The 20,251-nt window shown below is 35.4% G+C and overlaps 1 long non-coding RNA gene across 1 annotated transcript; it reads right to left on the reverse strand.

Annotated features, from left to right (window-relative positions):
* Window positions 1–6,671: 6,671 nt before the first annotated feature.
* On the reverse strand, window positions 6,672–7,638 carry LOC148199656 (uncharacterized). Its single transcript, XR_015785783.1, has 2 exons — window positions 7,514–7,638; window positions 6,672–7,085 (listed from the first exon to the last, which is right to left on the reverse strand). It is a non-coding gene; the product is annotated as an uncharacterized LOC148199656 (long non-coding RNA).
* Window positions 7,639–20,251: the final 12,613 nt, after the last annotated feature.

Genomic DNA, 20,251 nt, shown 5'->3' on the forward strand with positions numbered 1-20,251 from the left:
GTAATTGCTCTTTATTGTTTTAAAACCACACGGCCTACTTCTAGCTATACAAGAACTACTTCCTTGAATTGACCAGAGATTCTATGTCAGACACTTATATGCCAACTTTAGGAAGAAATATCCTGACAAAAATCTTAAGTGTCTAATGTGGAGGGTAGCTACAGCCACACACCCACAAACATGGGAGATGAAGATGAGAAACATTAAAGAGCTGAATGAAGAGACATTCAAGCATTTGATAGTCATTCCTCCAAGGTTTCTCTTCATAACTTAATTCTTTATTTTTTATTTCTTTATTGTTAAATTTGTTTATATCATATGCTGTAGATATTGGTCAAGGTCCAGATTCACTACAATAGTTAAATGTGACACCTTGGTTAACAACATGAGTGAGACATTCAACAATGTTCTAGTTCATACTAGGAGTAAACCAATCATTACCATGGTAGAGGACATCCGAGTTTACATCATGCGAAGATGGGCAAGAAACAAGTTTAACATACAGTCCTTTGCATGATCATTTTGTCCTAAGATCTAGACCAGATTTGTAAAGACACTAGTGCAAAAACAGCGTATAACGTCATGCGTTTAACGTCCAACCACTAAATAACCAACATTAAAAATGACCGGTGGCATTTTTGTAAATAAATACAATTATTAGATGTCATTTAGAATTGTAAAACGTCGAAGCTATATACAATTCGATGTTCTATGATGATAATTATTTAAACCACCGCGCCATTATTTTTCTTCTTTCTTTTAAACCATCAATAGTACATCGAATTCTGTAGGGGCTTCGACGTAATATTTGTCAGCCAGAAGCCAAAGAGTCACCCTTTTTTAATTCTTTTTTCTTTTAAACCACCAATAGTACGCGAATTCTGTAGGGGTTTCAACGTATTATTTTTCAGCCAGAAGCCAAAGAGTTACCCCTTTATAATTCCTTTTTCCTTTTTATTTTAAACAACAAATAATACGTCGAATTCTGTAGGGGCTTCGACGTATTATTTGTCAGCCAAAAGCCAAAAAGTAACCCCATTTTTAAGTCTTTTTTTTTTCTTTTAAACCACATATAATACGTCGAATTGTGTAGGGGCTTCGACGTATTCTGTAGTGAATTCAATAAAAAATTGAGCGGGAGATTGAAAATTCATTCACTTTCTCTTAGCGCGCTAGACCCTCTTCTCTTCTCAAACTTTTCTCGAACGAAGTTTGACGACCATCACATGTAATATTTCTTTCATTTGATACAAATGCATGTTAATTAACTACCTTATGTATGATTTTCGTTTGTTTTGACCGATTATTTTCGTGTTCTTGTCCTTCATAGGCGTATTCTGCTTTCTCTCTCACTGATGATGACACTTTATTTTGAAGAACCCACCTTTTGAAGACTAGTTTTTGTTTTTATTTTGAAGAACTTATTTGTTGAACTTGTTTGTTGTTTTTTTGTTGAACTTGTTTTTGTTGTTGTTTGGTTGAACTTGTTTGTTGTTGTTGTTGTTTGATTGAACTTGTTTGTTGTTTGTTATTGTTGTTTGTTGTTGATACTATACTACACGTTCATAGTTCATGCTTTATAAAATATCAAAAACTAAAATTTGTTGTTTTTCTGCTTTTCAGGTTTTGTAGAGTTGTAAAAAGGATCACAATTAATTAAAAAAACAAAAAAAAATTGATTAACGTCGAATATTGACAAAATTCGACATCAATTTAACGTCTCCCGATATGACGTCGACTTCAAATTTGACGTGAAAGGCCAAAAAACAATGACGTTATACAGTATTTTTCTACTAGTGAGGAGTCACAATTAACTAAACACTGGAATCTTAGGTAACTCCCATTTATTAGTTTTAAATTGTGTTCAATTATTTACTTGGTTCCTAAATATTGTTGTTGTTCTTTGTTGACAATTGGTCAACCAATAAACTGTTTGAAGTTAGACACGTGTCCTAGAGTGGAGACAAATTTGTTGTCAACATAGACAAATTGTCATGCACATGCAGGAGATGGAGCATCACTGGAAATCCATGTCACTCCCTGGCTGCAAAGAAGTTTATCAACATGGATGGAGAATAGTTAAGTCCATCTTGCTTTATGAAGTCCACCTATGAAGAAATATATGCATCAATTATATAACCCATCAATGACAACAACATGTGGGAGATAACAACATATCCGGATGTGATGTCTCTTAAGAAAGTAATATTGTCAAGAAGACCTAAAAAGAAAAAAAGATTGGAACAATGGGAGATCAGAAAGGATGATTCTCGACTCAGCAAAGGTGGTTTATGCAAAAGATGCGGCCTTTGTAGGGACCTTGGGCACAACAAAAGTCATTGCCCCAAAGCAACCCAACATGCTACCCAAGAAGGTACCCAAGAAGCCACTCAAGAAGCCACCCAACAAGCTACCTAACAAGCTATTTCATCATAACTAGTCACCCCATCATCGCAATTTTCTGAACTATCTAGTGACTATGAAGCTCAAGCCTAAAAGGTTGTATGAATGATGATGCCAACTTTTAGGATCTTATTTTGTAAAACTTAAATTTGACCAAACAATGTTTATGTTTTTAACATATACACTTGGATATTATGTAATTGTTAAATTTAACAAAATAATGTTTATGCTTTTGGATGTATGTGCTGTTTGAATGGAAGTTACTGATTTAAATAGGTTATATGATTTGTTGTCTTATGTATGTGTTTTTTCAATGGAACATACTTGTTATTATACGTGTTTCAGATATTGTTATTATACTTGTTTCATTTGACAAATACACAACTAAGGTTTATGACTTTGGAACCTCTAGATTGGTTCCACGTGACAAGTGTTAGTTGACAACATTGGTTCTGGGAACTCTTGGGTACCTTCACCATGAATACTTTCAGACCAGTGAACTAACTGAGAAAAGTGTTGTGTATAGCTTTGGTCTTGTACTGGCTTAATTGCTTACTGGAAGAAGGGCACTTTCTATTCACATGACAGAGGAGGAGAGGAACTTGTCAGTGAGACAAATATTGTAGTTTGGACTTTATGTAGTTTGGAGTACATGTAGTTTGAATTTTATGTAGTTTGGAGTTTATGTACTTTGGAGTTTATGTACAATATAGTTTGGAGTATATGTGAAAACAATTGATGCTTACCATATTCAGTGCAATTGCTAGCTCCATTTTAATGTGCTCGTTCAATACTATTACTTTACCATAAAATGGTTGGATTAGTTTATCAATTTTTAATCAAGTTTCAATCAGTGACCAGGTTCTATGTTTCCCAACAAATTGCAATCATACTTCGCGGTTTGAACATAAATTAAATACAACAAAGCTTCATTCATTCAGAAAGTCAAATACAAAGCCGTTTGAGTTTTCATGCACTAAAACTCTTTTTAACATACATCTACTACATTCTAAGTACAATGAAAAACCCTGCTACATTGTGGATTTTTCATCCATATTGAAATTACAATTAAATTAAGTAGACAAATCAAACAAACCACCCTTATCAACACCTTTATCCATTTTCCCTACCCCTTAACTGATTTATGCAAATCACTCATCATCTTCGTACCACCTTCCATTTCTTCTCTATTCGATAAAGACTCGTCCTTTACTTCCCACTTCAAATTTGTATCTCTTTCCTCAATATCATCATCACAACACCATCTAAGAAATTGCAACCACCTTCTTCATTTCCATTCTAAAAAAAAGACCAATTAGAAGGACTTATTACTAATAGAAACAACATATCATCCATGTTCTTTTATCTTGTACTTAAAGTAGCCCCAAAATTTCTTTCCTCTATTCTTAGTAGTTCGATAAGTTCTTAGGACTGATTTCTGTCTACAGAGGCAAAGGGGTGAGACACCATCAATCCTAAATCCTCTACCACCATGAAAAACGACATTAGAATTTTGATTCCGTTACTCATTACATGTCGAAGAAGAACACGAATGTGACATTTACAATTGATAATCAATTTTCAAAGGAGCATCCACATTAGGGTTTTGCTTTCGCCAATGAACCCTAATTCGAAGGACCACCCATAGTTTCCCCAATTTCTTTTTGCAATTCTTAATTGCAGACAAAGGGGCTGGGTTTAATTCAATATCCCTTAATTTCTTAATTCAAAAATATGAATTTACACGTCACAATCACCTAATAACCATATAACCTATGCCACATAATTAAAAATAACACCATCAACATGCCACGTACACACCAGTCTAACGACGTTGGTCCAATTTAACGGTAGGACTCTATTTGTATCAATTTTTCAAAAAATAGGACACAATTGAGAAAAACAATAAGTAGGGGACCTATTTGAGATCTGACCCAAAAAAAGGACCTGACGAATGATTAAACCTAACAATATCCTTCCTCAACATTCAGACCACCCATATTTGGTTTTTTACCTCCATTCCTCCAATAATGCTACGTAAATAAAAAAACATAACAACCAAGAGGATTTTTCTTCCTGCAACTCCATAACTTTCCTACACCAAACGAAGCAGAAAAGTTTTCCATCCATGATTTCCACTTCACCTCACGATTAAATTTAACTAATATATAACAAGGTTTCTAAAAGCATGTAATTACGTTTTAAAAATGAAATGTGATTTAACTATAAATCAACAAGTCTAGCATAGGTTTCCTTTCAATGTAAACTCCCATTGTTGTTTAGAAAAGGTGAGATAAGTAATTTTTTTTCTTTATCTTCATGTGAATTTAAAAATAATGATTACCAATGTATGAACTGAGTACATGAATGAGTACATGAAATGAGTACATGAAATGAGCAAGTTACAAATACATAAACATGCCGCCACAAAGCATATAAGGTTCATTTTTTACACATTGATTACGATACATGCATACTAGACATTAACTAAAATAAGTGAAAGTAACTACAAAAATAAAGTTTAAACGTAACTACAACACAAACATGTGAAGTAAGAACACTGGAACAAATTATGTGTTATACTAATATAGAGTGTACATATCATTTCTACTTGTCATCAAACCTATTAGTGGGTTGTAGTACCAGCATTGACAGTGATCCACTTGGTTTAACAAACTAATAAACTTTCTTCTAATAGGATAAGTTAACTTATGACATCACTAGATAAAGACTCACTCCTAATTCTATTATAAGAACCTATTTGAACTTTCACCACATAGACTACGACACTCTATATGAGTTTGTAAGTCTTGTAGAGTATATGATGACTTTTGTTCAATATGTATCCCTTGACAATGCATAACACTAAACTAATAAGAATTTGTAGTTTTTCTTTAGAAGTTAAACAATCATAAAATTCAAAATTTTTCTCATTTCATTTCATTGATCCACTTTCATTCTCCTAAGATTATCACACTTGCACAAAACACAATTCACAACTCTTTTCACCAACTTTTCTGATCCATACACTGCTTGATATCATAATATAACTTTTAGTGATGAATTTACAAATACCATAAGAAAATTCCACAAGATCCTCACACTCACATGTATTCTTTGCATTTCAACATTTAAACCATACTTTATTCAAGTAAACTTCATACACTTTCTAAAACATATATATAAAATTATTTCATCACATTGGCATGTTTTACATTTCATATCACATATATCTATTATTTCCAATATGCATTCTTTTGTTTTAAGATTAAATTAAGACGACAAATAAGTACATAACAATCTGATAACACATTAAGTAGAAATGCTTTTTAAAAAAGAGAAACCCAAAAAAGAAAAATAAAACAATAGTAAGAGACAGGCTTTTCTAACAACATATCACAAATCAAATATTCCAAAGGTTAAAGTGTAGATTCATATCTATAGGACCAACTATCAAAATTTTAGCTCGATCGGTCAACGAAGCGAGAATCTTAATTTTTCCAAGATGATTTAGACAAAAAAAATAGGGGTGGGGCCCAATGTTGGGAAAGTGACATCCGATGCCAAATCCCCCTTATAACTCACTGTCTTGAAAGCGTTCGACGGTTAAGAAGTGGCACTTGACACCCTGGACCTCTGGGGCTTTCTGACTTATGTTTTTCATATGGCCCCAACAATCCTATGGTGCCACCAACTATGTATTAGCAAAAAAACAATCAAATTCAATTGTGTTAGAAAATCTAATCTAGTTCATTTTAGCTTCTCTTAAGTGAAAAATTCAATGTTTAGTTTAAAATAACCTTAAATATGATAGATTGGATGATTCTAACACAATCAAACCAATCTCACAAATAAAACGCTAAATCAAACATATTAGTCTATCCAAACCAAAATCAAGCAACTCAACAATTTAGAAACCATAACACAATTTAAATTCATCTATTTAGACAATGAATCTAAAATTCATCTATTTAAACAACGGCATTTAACAAGCGACGATTATGATTATCTTCCCTTATCTAAAAAACAATTTACCACAAACAAAACTCCAAGTTTAAAAGATTGACTTGTTTTGTGGTAAAAGAAAATTTGGAAAGGATGAAGCACTCTCTCTCTTGTGTGTGGTTGTACAAAGATAGGTGGAAGATAAATTTGAAAGAGAAGGAGCTATTCTCCTCTAGAGTTCTCCTATGTGAAGATTAGGAGAGGGAAAAATTAGAGAAAAGGGAAAAGGAAGACAAATGAGAGGAGATAGGGGTGGGTTAATGGGGTTAAAAAATTTACATACTTACAATTCTATATATATTGCACGATATTTAGAAAAAGTATTCACTTACTCTCACATTTTTAATATTCCATCATTATAATACATATTTCATTAAACAATAAGCACTGGAAATGTTACAATAAGCTTAAGTGAGTCTAGCTTATATGGAGGCCATTAATAGTGAAGTCGGTATCGACAGAAATGGTCTGTCCTGTAATGTAGGAGGCTGCTGGTAAACACAGGAATGCCACCAACGAAGACACTTCCTCTCCTTCTCCAAATCGTCCAAGAGGGGTTCGAGGAATGTAAGCTGTTTAGACAGGATTTAGAACCCTAATCCAAAACATTCAAAGTTTTCCGTTCCCAGTTGTGTTGTCTTCTCTCTTCTCCTTGTCTAAGTCGCGGGGGAGGGTTCCTGCAAAAGACACTCCGACGCTCAATTCAGTGACTTTGCGTAATAATCTTGTAATCAAGATTTAATTATCAGAATTCAAAGTTCAGTACAAAGTTACCCGTCTTCTTTGCTAGACAAATATTTATAAATTATAATGAGCTTACTGTTAGGTCTGACTCATTAACCACCAATGAATGACAATATTAATTGTCAATAAATGACAATTATTTTCATTAACTCCCCGACAGTTATTACTATTGATTACCTTAACGGCTGATTTTACCGATCGGTGCATTGACATGATTGGTATCATCGATCGACCGACTCTTCTACACCTTTAACGTTCGGTCGGCTATGAGCCCGTAGTAACATAAGCCTCCCAACCCCTAGCAAAATTTTTAATATTGTGTTGGGTTTATAATGTTATATCGATCGACAGAGGATTTTACCTGAGTTTCAATTCATACTAGCATGAATTCTTTATCGTCCGAGCGAGTTTTGCGCTAAGAGTTCCTTTGAAGTGTTCCCAAACCAAGGCGAGAGTTCACGAAACAGCTTGCTTCGCCGCTTGATTTAGGTCTTAGGAGTTCACTAGGAGCGTGTCCTAAGACCAAGGTGAGAGTTCACGAAAGAAATCTGCCTCACCTGCTCGGTTTAGGTCTTAGAAGTTCATTAGGAGCGTGCCCTAAGATCAAGGTGAGAGTTCACAAAAGAAGACTGCCTCACCGCTCGGTTTAGGTCTTAGGAGTTCACTAGGAGCATGCCCTAAGACCAAGGTGAGAGCTCACGAAGAGTCTGCCTCACCGAGTTGAAAAATGTTCCCTGCCGATCGGTTGCTCAAAGTTGGCCAAGTAGTTTATTGAATTGAATCTTTTCTCTTCTACATATAACCTTTTTAAAATGAAAGTACCAGGAGGTGTCCAAAGGAGGAAAGATTGAAGTTTAACAATGACACGCAAGTCAACACTTCAAGTTAAAAACTAATATATAAAAAATGCACTCTCCGCGAAGTTCAGATTGCATTAGAATACAATCTTGAAACAGGAAAGATTGTCAATTACGAGTTTTTTCTTATTAAACCAAAATCATTTTAAAACATAATAACTTTGGAAAACACAAACCACCACGAAGTTATCAAGAATCCACTTGTAGTTTTATCCCCAATGTAGTCGCATTATCCAAGCCACTCCAAGAATTAATCAATTACCAAAAAAATTAATAAAACAAACAGAACAATTAATCACCCTCCTTCCATTCAGCGAATCGCTGTCCGCCACCAAGGGAAAGGAAATGCAATCTGACCCAATCCTCTGCACCATGATAAAAGCTTAAAAAAGAGGGGAAAAACGATAATCCATTATTGGGGTTTGAAGATTTAGAACAAAAACCGGTTGTTGTATGTTTCTCGCCAAAAACGCTTATCTGGATAGCATAACTCAGCCGCAGCCTCAATCGTTAATTAAATACTCGAACGCACCAATGAAGTACAACCTTCTGCGCATTTCCCCCCTGGCCGCCACTCCACTATAGCTGCTACTGCTGATTGTCCCCCACCTTAAGCCAAAAGCCCTTGCCATCGGTCATCGTATGACGAGCGGGAGATCTTGGCGAGATCAGACTCCAAAGTGCTGATAGCGGATCGACAAAGTGGACCCGTGAGGTTCAATTGGAGTCGTTGTGGAGTAAACCGGGCGCGACGGAGATTTAGGAGCGGCGGGGGCGGATTCGAGCTTTTCTTGGAGGATGCTCTGAATGTCTGATACTGTGCACTTGGCTTATGACTACCGGATGAGGAAAGAGGCGCGCTCGCGACTCAACGCTGCCAGCCTTCCAAAGCTTTTGAAATCATGTTGTGTGGTGGATTTCTTGAGTGTAGAAAGGACAACATAACTTTTTTTTTTTATTTTGGGTTTCTGTTTCGTCTCGTATATCACCTTGGGCTCCACCATACCTTTTCTCCTTGCAGCCTTATATATCAAGAAAAGTGCATCCTTGCAGCTTTATCAAGAAAAGTGCATTCAAAGGCTTCACGCTTACCTTTTCTCCTTGCAACTTTATCATCAAGTGCACCAATTAAGGATAAATTTTGAATAAATATTGAATAACATATGCATCTCAGGTGCATCCTTAGTCCAATACTTTGTTCCTGAATAAATCTTTTCAATAATATAATTTTGAATTAAATTATTCAATAATAATAAAATAACATTAAAATGGTTATATAGATATGTTTGAACAAAATAGAGTGCTCGCAAATGGCGAAGTTGGTTGACGTTGTTTGCCGTCACCGATCAGGGTCAATAGATGAGGGTTTGATCGAAGTTCTGATACTGAGACCGAGTGCTCGTCTGGTTTTTAGTGGCCAAAAAGGGATGTCGTTCAGCCCCACGGTGGGCGCCAAAATGTTTCGGCAGGATTTAGAATCCTAATCCAAAACATTCAAAGTTGATCGTTCTCAATTGTGTTGTTTTCTCTCTTCTTCTTGTCTAAGCCGCGGGGGAGGGTGCCTGCAAAAGATACTCCGACGCTCAAGTCAGTGACTTTGCGTAATAATCTTGTAATCAAGATTTAGTTATCAGAATTCAAAGTTCAGAACAAAGTTACCACTCTTCTTTGCTAGACAAATATTCATAAATTATAATGAGCTTACCGTTAGGTCTGACTCATTAACCACCAATGAATGACAATATTAATTGTTAATAAATGACAATTATTTTCATTAACTCCCCGACAGTTATTACTATTGATTACCTTAATGGCTGATTTTACCGATCGGTTCATTGACATAATTGGTATCATCAGTCGGCTGACTCTTCTGCACCTTCACCGTTCCGTCAGCTACGAACCCATAGTAACATAAGCATTTACAATCTTTCCCTCTTTTAACATCAAAATCAATAATCATACAAAAACAATACGATTAATAACTTTTTTTAATAACTTTTTTATAACAATACTTTGAATTTAATTTTAGAAAAATATTTGAAATAGACCTATTATAAGCCACCGCATTGTAAAAAGTTATAAAAAAAAGTGGTTAAAGGAACTTTTTCGAAAACAAAAGTGGAATCTGTACGATTGAGGCACCTAAGAAAGTTTGTGAAAGTTGCACCATAGGAAAGCAAACAAGATCAATATTCAAGAAACGTGTCTACAAGAGAGCGAGACAGCTGCTAGAAGTGGTGCATGTTGATGTATGTGGACCATTCGACGTGTCGTCTTTGGGAGGTAACAGATACTTCCTACTTTTTTGTGGATGAGCTTTCTAAAAAAATTTGGGTTTATTTGTTAAAAGGAAAAGGTGAAACTTACACTTACTTTGTTAATTTTTGCTCCATGGCCGAGAGGCAATCGGGCAAGCAGATCAAAATTCTTCGCACTGATGGAGGAGGTGAATTCAACTCAGGAGAAATGTCGAAATTCTGCACTGAAAAAGGGATTATACACGAAGTCACAACCCCCTACACCCCTCAACATAATGGATTGGCTGAGAGGAGGAATCGCATGCTTCTTGATATGGTCAGATGTATGATCAAAGGTAGGGGTATTCCGCATCATCTGTGGGGAGAAGCAGTTTCAACTGCAGCATACTTACTGAATAGAAGCCCAACCAAAGCTTTGCCAACTAGCACACCGGAAGAAGCGTGGTCTGGAAACAAGCCTGATGTGCGACACCTGAAGGTTTTTGGATCAGTCTGTTATAAGCATGTCCCAAGTGAATTGAGAAAGAAATTGGACGATAGAAGCGAAACTTTAGTTTTTGTTGGCTATCATCCAAATAGAGCATATAGGCTCTATGATCCAGTGAAATCAAGAATTGTGATAAGTAGGGACGTGATTGTTGATGAATCTACTGTTTTCAAGTGGAACACATGTGAGACTACCCCAGATGATCCACCCAGTACTGTGATTACTACGTTGTTTAAGGAGAGAAACTATGACCAAGACACACCGACAGTTAATACTGAGGATGTAAATAATAGGCGATCAAGAAGAACGCGTTTCCCATCGACAAGACTGGCAGATCACGAGCTATTCCGAGACAGTGACATTGCAGACACAGGTGATATATTGCATTATGCTTTACTTGCAGGTACGAAAACCATAGCATGGGAGCAAGCTATCAAAGATGATAATTGGAAGGATGCTATGATTGAGGAGATTTCAACTATCGAGAAGAATAAAACATGGACGTTGATGGACTTACCTGCCTACAAGAAAGCCATAGAGGTGAAGTGGATATTCAAAACTAAGTACAAACCCGATGGGAGTGTGGCAAAGTTAAAAGCTAGACTAGTTGCTAAAGGATTTCTGCAACAACCAAGGATCGATTTCACTGATGTGTACGCCCCTGTTGCAAGATTGGAAACGGTGAGGATCGTGGTAGCTATTGCCAATTCAAATAATTGGAGTATCAGCCAGATGGATGTCAAATCAACATTTCTCAATGGGGTTCTCGAAGAAGAAGTCTACGTATGTCAACCGCCTGGTTTCATAAAAAAGGACAATGAACTGAAGGTTTATAAACTTAACAAAGCTCTCTACGGTCTTCGTCAGGCACCACGAGCATGGAACAAGCATATTGGCTCGTTGCTCACCAGGTATGGATTTCAAAGATGTATTGTTGAATATGGAATATATGTCAAGTTCTATGATCAGCTAGGTACCTTGCTGATATGTCTGTACGTGGATGACCTACTGGTCACTGGGAGCTCAGTGCAAGAGATTGAAAAATTCAAAGTTATGATGAAGAATGATCTGGAGATGACAGACCTTGGCTTCTTGGGATACTTTCTTGGATTGGAGTTTATACAAACCAAAGAGGGAGTACATATGAATCAAAGGAAATATATTCTCGAAACTCTTGAGAGGTTCAAGTTAAAAGACTACAACAGCGCATCAGTTCCTGTTATTGCCAACATGAAGCTCTCACTGCAGCTGGATGAAAGCAAAGTAGATGCAACACTATACAGACACTCCGCTACATCTGTAACAGCAGGCCAGACATAAGCTTTGGTGTGGGTCTCATCAGCCGATACATGCATGATCCCAGACAATCGCACATGACAGCTACAAAAAAACATCCTTCGATACTTGAAAGGTACCTTAGACTACGGAATTTACTTTCCCAGGAAAATTGATAGCACTACCAACATCTTGGAGGCATGGTGTGACGCGGACTGGAGCGGTGATCTTGTAGACAGGAAGAGTACTTACGGGTATTTGTTCAAGCTTATGGGAGCCCCCATCTCATGGTGTTCTAAGAAGCAGACAGTCGTGGCACTCTCATCGTGTGAAGCCGAATACATCTCAGCAGTAGAGACTGCCTGTCAATGCACTTGGATAGAAGCCGTATTGCAAGAGCTAAAGATCAAGCGTCACGAACCAACATGCTTAAGGATAGACAACAAATCTGCTATTAATCTAGCCAAAGACCCAATATCTCATGGACGGAGCAAGCACATCGAAACAAAATTTCACTATCTCAGAGAACGGGTCAGCGAAGGAAAACTGGAACTGATCTACTGCAACACGGATGAACAGGAAGCTGATATATTCACGAAAGCTCTATGACATAATTCATTTGAAAAGCTTAGAAAATCACTTGGAATTAGGTCTCTTAGTGATTTAGATTTAAGAGGGAGTGTTAGGTATGTAAATCTAGAATCACAACTGATTTAACTGTCATTAGACAATTTACATTTTGTACCTATATATACTGCTGACTTCAATAAGAAAATCAATCGTTTTCTCTAAATCTTTTGCATCTCTGTTATTGCCTAACTCTCTCAGTTCCACCTTTTTTTAAAACATCTTCCTCTCTTCTCTAATACGCTGCCACTCTAACATCAATGACTTATGTGAGCTAACGAAACCAAAAGGAAGAAAATTTAGCATTTATATAAAATCAAGCAATGAAATATGGCAGAAAAATTAGGCAACCACAACCTTCTCCAAGATAGCAAATCACCATCCCTGTAAAAGCTTAACTTGCAACGACTTTTGCAATTACCTTCTTCATGGCTTCAGCATATGTCCTGTGTACAATGGATGAACATATATATATATATATATATATATATATATATATATATATATATATATATTCATCACTAATTTCATATTTACTTTTAAAAGTAAGATATTACTTATATACTTGTATTTAATCCATGCTAAAAACTTTCATTGTAATTGTAAGGGTTCGAAAATTTGTAACAGTCAGATAATCATTTGGTAATTAGATTGTTCTCGAAAGTTTTTATGATAAAGATTGTTGTTTGTGATCATGTAACATCTCAAAAATATAGCATAAAACTTCATACAGGTGTCATCATTTAATAATATGGTAAAACAATTATTAGAAATAAAGTTAACCTTACATTTATTACAAAATAATCATAAAATTTAAAACTTTACAAAAGTCATACACTATTCTAAAACTATGTGCATAATCTGAACGGTTATTACCAAGTTAGGATTATAACCGAATGGTACATACAAAACTATTAACAAGATTAAACAGTAATTTACTACTAAATGACTGGTCTTTCTTCTTCCTCCAAAGTTTGCTCCACCGAGCACTCTTCTACTTTTGCTCACACCCAAAGGTGATCATTATAAGAGAAAAACCGAACAGGAACATGGAAAAAACAGGAAATAAGGGTAAGCTAATGTAATTTAATTGTATATACATACATACATTTCGTACAGGTCCAAACAATGTAAGGTTGAACACTACAACATACCAAAACTAAATACAAGCAAGCATATACCAACCGAACACTCAAATAGTTATGAACGAACACTATAATTCATGCATAGACCGAACACCTGACTTGACCATTCAGATTGTATAAAAGTGTAGCTACAGGCATTCCTGCACTTGTGGTGGTGAAACAGCAAGACCCCCATCAAGCTACCCCACAAGGTTAGTCAAGTGAAGATTACCTCTATACCATGAGGTTAAAGGACCTCCTGCCATTCTCACACATGAGTTACTCCTCTCTACTTGAGAATGAGTAATCACAGAATGTCAGGATAAACATGAGCTTAGCACGATATCCACATTCATACTTTACAATTCAATAACCATCCACGAAACATTCCGCCTTGGAATTCTCTTCCACATCACTTAACACATAATTTTCATCATTTAACATATAATTTCATTCAAAAATCATATCTTCACTCATAAGATAGAGAACTCTGTGAACGTTGGAGACCGAACAGTTTCTCACCACCCCAGGACAGAACCAAACGGTCTATAACAGACAAGACCTAACAATTGACCGAACACTGGCGAAGGCCGACTACTAGGGAAAGCCTAACACTATATTAAAGTTGAGTACTAAAACTAGGTTAAATACCAAGACTAAACCAAATACTAATATAATACCGAGCACTAACACTAGAATAACTGCTAGTGTAAGACCGAGCACTAACACTAGCATAACTGCTAGTATAAGACTGAGCGCTAACACTAGCATGACTGCTAGTATAAGACCAAGCGCTAACACTAGCATAACTTCTAGTATAAGACCGAACGCTAATAGTAGCATAACTGCTAGCATAAGACCGAGCACTAACACTAGCATAATTGTTAGTATAAGACTGAGCGCTAACAGTAGCATAACTGCTAGATAAGACCGAACGCTAACACTAACATAACTGCTAGTATAAGACCGAGCGCTAAAACTAGAATAACTGCTAGTATAAGACCGAGCACTTGACCAAGACCGAACGACCAAATGTGCACATTCTGCTTTCTGCATAATGCTGTAGAATTACGAAGAACACTAGAATTTATCCAAAACCAAATATTTTCTTCTTATCCTCCAAACCTGATTCTAATAGGTCACACTGCACTTATTCAAACTCATCTCACTACCAAAAATCACTCCCAATCTCAAACTCTCATTTTCACCCTCTCACTTCCTCAATTTGACACTGGCCGAACACTTTTTCTGCATAATACTCCCCAAGTCCAGTTCACAGAGTTTAGTCCTCACATTCAATCGAAAGCAGAAATTCAACATGCATTTCAATCAATCATACAATTCATTACAAACATATAAATGTACAAGTTAAATTATTTAGTTTCCCTTACCTCGAATGAATTAGACAAATTTTACACTTTCATTATCTTGCCTAACCCACAAGTGACTAACTTCTAAGGCAGCCTACAAATTTCTGATTGGTGAAAAGGAACCAACCAGAGGATCGAGACAAAAAACAGATTCAGAGGAGTAGTTGATGAACACATGCAAGCTGAACAATGCTTGCATGTAACAGAAATTGCAGGAACCTCAAAGGACGAAGGAATTGAACTTACCAACTCCAAAACAACAACTTGATCAGTCAAAAGAGAAGCTCTTGGCATCATGAGAGCTCAAGCACGACCTGATTGATGATCAGATGAAGAAAATGTGAGACTTTCTAGAGAGAATTTGTAGAGAGAAGGAGGAGAAAGGAAAACTCAGAAGTTTGGAGAGAAGAAGTGAATGCAGAGAATGACATAAAATTTTGAAAAGTTCATTTATATATTATCGTCAAAACCGATCGGTTCACTCAGATGCATACACCTATCATTCCCTTTTTTTCTGAATTTCTCAGTTCTTACATTCAAAATCTAGAGATGGATGATGACAAATTTAGGCACATTTTTTTCAAGTATAATGGAATTGTTTTATTATAAAATTAATTTTGGGTCGTCAAATTTGGTGTTTAAATTAATTACAATAAAACATGTATTCTTTTCGAAGACTGAATTTGTATTTCAATTTAAAACTAATGAGGTGAAGAACTTTTGAAGTTTAATTAAGTTTTAATTTTTGACAATTTAGATTTAATCGAGTTCTTATAGTTTTTTTTAATTAATAATTAAATGACGTAATTTGTTCGGTCTCTATTTTCGTGTTTTGCAACATGCATTTACAAAATGTGAAATTTAAGTTTAATTTTTTTATTATAATGTTATATAATTATAAATTTATAAAATAAAATGTGGCGAGCCTACAACTAAATCATGTGATGGGATAATATAATAGTTATTAGGATAATGATACTTTGACAACATCTTTTTGACAATATTTTAACATCATCTACGTGTCATTATGTGATTGGTCCAAAATCATTTCACAATACCAATCACAGAATGACATATAAATAATATTAAAATGTTGTCAAAAAAATATTGTCAGAGTATCATTATTCTAGTTGTTAGTCAATTAACCCAAAAATTAATAACAAGACTCAATTCAAAAAATATAAAATGAGTATGGAATAGACCACAAAAATTTAATCTCAATCTTACCAAGAACTTAGAACTTAATTAAATTTATCCTTAACAAGTAAAATTAGACAGTTTTTTTTATACTTACATAATTTTAACTTGTACCTTCATAAATTTGAAAATTCCAATTTTACGTTTTGGAATTTTTATTGAGTCCTAAAATATATCTGTTGTATAAAATATGTAGTTGAAAGTTATACATCAATTAAAAATAAGAATAATTTATAATATATAAATAGATATAAATTTTATTTTACAAAATAATTTTGTAAAAGTGAATTAGATTTAAAATTTACTTTTTAAGATGATAGTTATTAAGTTAGATAAAACCCCATAACGAAAGGAATAAGGAGTACGGGTTCTTTAATCCATGCAGGAAGATGTTGTGAGCAAGTTTTCTTTTGATGTAATTGTTTGGTCTTTGATTAATGAATTCCACTTTAAATTATTTTCCTCAACCTTTTCTGCCATGACATGTAAAATGCTTAACGGTGGTCTAAGTCATTACGACATGGCGTTCATAGCCTGTTGCTGAAAAAATTATGTTTATAACTAACAGCCCCCATTGTTCTGATTCAGTTAACAAATAATACAAACTTTCTTTCGTGAACTTAAAATATATTAGTTAGTGTTTGTGCCTGTGTTATGCGTGGAATAAATTATAATTTTTAATTTAATTTTCATTCCACCCCTCATCCCTTTTTACTTAACATGATTGTCTAGTGCAAAAGAAAAGAAAGAAAGAAATAGGAAGTATACATAATAGGGTTAAATATGTTTTTAGTCCCTTAACTATCACACGATTTTGGGTTTAGTCTCTATTCAAAAGTTTTGTTCATTTTAGTTTTTGTAGTTTTGAAACTGTTATAAATAGTTCCTAATTTTGAATGACGTTAACTTTTGTTTGACGTGGCTAACGGCCAGCCCACGTCCGATGCCAAGTTCCCTTTTTATTCTCTGCCATGTTGGTTTTTTCATTTTAGAAATCATATTAAGTATGTTAAGTTCGTGCAATGTGTATTAGTTGGTTCAACCTAGCTTCATCATCTCTTATAAATAAGATCTGAAGCAAGTGTGTTGTTCATCTTGTTCGTCTTGTTCAACCTAGCTTCACATTTGAAGGTTTGAAGAAAGCTGAACATCTGAAGGTTGGAGTTCGTGTTGTTCAGGAGGTAAGTTCATACGATTGGGGATATAGGGTTTTCATGGGAATAGTGGGAAGTAAGTTGATGATGGGATTTCTTTGTTGTTGGGAAATGAAAGGTAACAATGGAGGAAATGGTTGGACACGAAGGACGATTGGTTCGGGAAAGTCGCAAAGCTGTGAATCTTCTTCTCGATTACCAGCTAGATTGTGTGGTTGTGGGGAAACATTGTTCCTTTTGAAGGCAACTACTTTGAAGAACAAAGGAAGATTATTTTACAGATGTAGAAATTGGGCAATAAGTGACTAAATCCTTCAGTTTGTGTGCTGAATTTTTTTATTAATGGTGTGTTTGTTTTATTGCAGACTAATTCAAGTTGTAATTACTTTGAATGGGTTAATGAAGGACATTCTGAAATTGAAGGAAGATTTGAAAGAAAACGTGAAGAAGTTGAAATGTCTTTGGAAAATGAAAAACTTGTACTGGATCTAAGGAAGAAGAACGACAAGCTGAAGAGGAAATTAGAGCAAGAGAAAAAAGTTGGGAAAATGATTTTGTTGTTGTTTGTTTTGTCATGGGCGTTAACAATTTTTTTTGTATTATGTTTTTGTTTAAGATGAATTGTAGTTAAGAATTATGGTTCAATAAAATGCAGTACTTCAGTATGTCTTCAAATTGTGCTTGATGATGTTATTGTTGTCCTTGATGATGTCTTTGACAGAACACAAATGTGCTTGTTATATGACTAACGGAATCAGTTTAATTGTATCACAATGGCAACGCATCAGAGTATCCTGCTTGAATTAGAACATGATAAATAAAGTTGGAAAAAGATAGCAGCAGACAACACATGATAAATAAAGTTGGATTTCAACAAATTAAAAGCAATTGAAGTGGTCCCATATTATTAAATAAGATAGTAATTTAAATGGTCCCTTACCACTGACAAAAAATATTGTGCAAGCACTACTATTATTCCCTAAGTGGTCCCATACAATTACATATGCTGCTAGATGATAAAAACTGACTGTACCCACTACTAATGTTCCCTAAGTAGGTGACAATGACTGGAAAAATACATTAAAAATAACGTTTGGCTACACTAAATCTTCAATTGGTACTAGCTTGGGACCCTAGATGTTGTGCAGGCAGTAGTCGTGCGGATGTTCTTCTTCCACCTTGGTTAGTTGATGCAGGTCGTCCTCCACTGCCACTTGTTCCAGGTTGTGATGTTGTTGGAGGTCCTCTTGGTTGAGAAGTTCCCCTTCCCCTTGTTGATGATCCTCCACCTTGTGACGTTGATGGAGTTAGTTGTGCTTCTGAACCTCCTGTAGTGGAAGTTCCCTGCTGTTGCCAGATCGTCCTACACTTGAAGTGCCCCTTGTGTTCTATCAATGGAGTAAGCAACATTGCAATCAATTGTTGTGTAAATAATCATGAATGTCTAAATAACTGAAGTTGTAAAAGAATGATTTTCTACCTTTTTTCTTTTCTTTCCCCTTTTACATGTTCTTACATTATGACCAAATTCATTGCAGCTGCTACACTTCTTAACATGATTCTTCTTTGACAGTTTTGTATGACTCACATATTCATCAACCTCCCTTCTTCTTAGTTTTTTAGGCCTCCCAGGGGGTGTTTTATAGATTGGAGGCAGTAGTGCACGAGATTCAGAAGTCGACCATAGTTGTTGTCCATTGATTGGAACAATTTCAGGGCCATAACAAGTTTCATAAGCCTGTTTCTTGTAATAAGGGTGTACATACTGTTCAAGGTTCTGTACTTTGTAATTTATGGCAGTCATAGCATGCCTGCAAGGTATTCCTACTAAATCCCAAAAGTAAAAGCTACATGAATGGTTACTTAGGTCAACTACAAATTTGTCCATTGTAAAGCCGTGAGTGACTTCACATTTTGCAGCCCCTACCCAAACAGGAATCCAATTTCCACTCTTCTCAACCTCCCAATCTAGCCTTTTTCTTGGTTTAGGCATAACATCTCCGGGATATGTTTTTGTTTTTTCTCTAAGTGTTGCAAACCTACTCCTAATGTAAGTTCTAATCCATTCCATCATAGTTATGATAGGTTTGTCTCTTGCTAGTAAGATTGTACTATTAAATGACTCTGACAAATTGTTTATCAAAATATCACATTTAGGATAAGTATTGAATGCATGTTTACACCAACATTTAGTTGGAATAGCTAGCAACCAATTGTAAGCATCAATGTTAACATTCTTTAACTTACCCATTTTTTTGTCCTAGTCCTGTTGAAATGTGGCCTTGGCTGCTCCCATCATAAGATCTCTAATCAGCACTCCTCCGCCAAATTTCTTCTTGTAATTGTTATACAAGTGCCTTAAGCACAACTTATGTTCCAATCCATCCAAAATGTCATAAAAAACTGTCATTAGTCCCTGCAAAACCCAAAATGTCTTGGTCAGTATTAAATAATGTGGTGGAACGGTCTTAAGTATTGAAGGGCGAGTGGTGGATATGAAAGGAAGAATAGAAAACAGTTAGGACTCAACAGTCCTAAGTATTGAAGGTTGAGTGGTGGATATGAAAGGAAGAATAGAAAACACTTAGGACCGAACGGTCTTAAGTATATAAGGCCGAGTGGTGGATATGAAAGAAAGAATACAAAACAGTTAGGACCAAACAATCTTAAGTATTCTAACATACGGCTACCAAATTAAAACAGGAAAACATGAAAATGAAAATACCTTTTGTTGATCAGAAATAAAAACC

This window comes from Vigna umbellata, chromosome 4, assembly GCF_029865625.1.
Source record: "Vigna umbellata cultivar VRB3 chromosome 4, Vumbellata_1.0, whole genome shotgun sequence".
Taxonomy (NCBI): domain Eukaryota; kingdom Viridiplantae; phylum Streptophyta; class Magnoliopsida; order Fabales; family Fabaceae; genus Vigna; species Vigna umbellata.